The sequence below is a fragment of the Carlito syrichta genome, unplaced genomic scaffold (genome assembly GCF_000164805.1).
Source record: "Carlito syrichta isolate Samal-C Ts95f unplaced genomic scaffold, Tarsius_syrichta-2.0.1 Scaffold301951, whole genome shotgun sequence".
Taxonomy (NCBI): Eukaryota; Metazoa; Chordata; class Mammalia; order Primates; family Tarsiidae; genus Carlito; species Carlito syrichta.
This window is the reverse complement of record NW_007246047.1, coordinates 185,850-186,649: the sequence shown is the minus strand read 5'-3', so window position 1 is coordinate 186,649 and position 800 is coordinate 185,850. Positions and strand designations below refer to the sequence as shown.

Here is an 800-nt window from a genome sequence, read left to right as displayed (position 1 = left end):
GAGACAGGGCTGGGAGATTGTTTCCCGCTTGTTTTTTTTCCCACCTGCCCCCCAGGGCCGCTTGTTTTTTTTCCCACCCGCCCCCCAGGGCCGCTTGTTTTAAAGGAGAAAAGAGTGAAGAGAGGACAGGGCACAGCGTCCCTCAGTTGCTCCCTTCCTCAGGCCCTGGGAGCCAAACCGCCTTGTGTCTCCAGCCCAGGGCTGGAGGAGGGTTAAGTAAGATAAGGGCGGGTGATGGAAGGCAGATGGCTGGAGTCATTAGTGCGACTTTCCATTTCAGAGTGCTGTCTGCTGAGACTGTATTTAACTTCATGCAGGCACGGGGAGGGTAGATCTTGTTCTGGCCGGAAATAGCTGTTGTTTCACGGTAATGAACAGGAACAGGAGCGCAGAGGGCAACAGGCTGAGGGGGACGAAACTGTGAAACTGTGAAAGGTGAACCGCTTTCTCCTCATCCCTCCCTCACTCCCCAGAGGAATACATTTCCAGTTGTGAACTATCACCAAGATGTTCTTTTTTGTTTTTTTGTTTTTGAAAGCAGAATTTATTGAGAGGACAGAAAAGCTCCCACGGTGGGAGGGGACCCAAAGGGGTTGCCTCAAGATGTTCTTAAAACCCAAGTAACACCCATTAAGTAAAAGTCCTCCCATCTCAGTTTCATCTCCATGGTAATCACTGTAACTCTTTGGTAGGAGTATTCTTCCAGTTTCCTTTAAGAAATAAGCCGGAGCCGGGCTCAGTGGCTCAGCCTGTAATCCCGCGCCTTTGGAAGGCTGAGGTGAGTGGATTGCCTGAGCCTG

At 51.0% G+C, this 800-nt stretch overlaps 1 protein-coding gene across 1 annotated transcript in view; it reads left to right on the top strand.

Moving 5' to 3' along the window:
- Positions 1–414: 414 nt before the first annotated feature.
- CDC14B (cell division cycle 14B) overlaps positions 415–800 on the top strand; it is a 78,979-nt gene continuing 78,593 nt past the window's right edge. The window contains exon 1 of the mRNA XM_008055760.2: positions 415–435. The gene's annotated coding sequence lies outside the window, so the exon portion shown is untranslated. The remainder of the gene's footprint in view (positions 436–800) is intronic.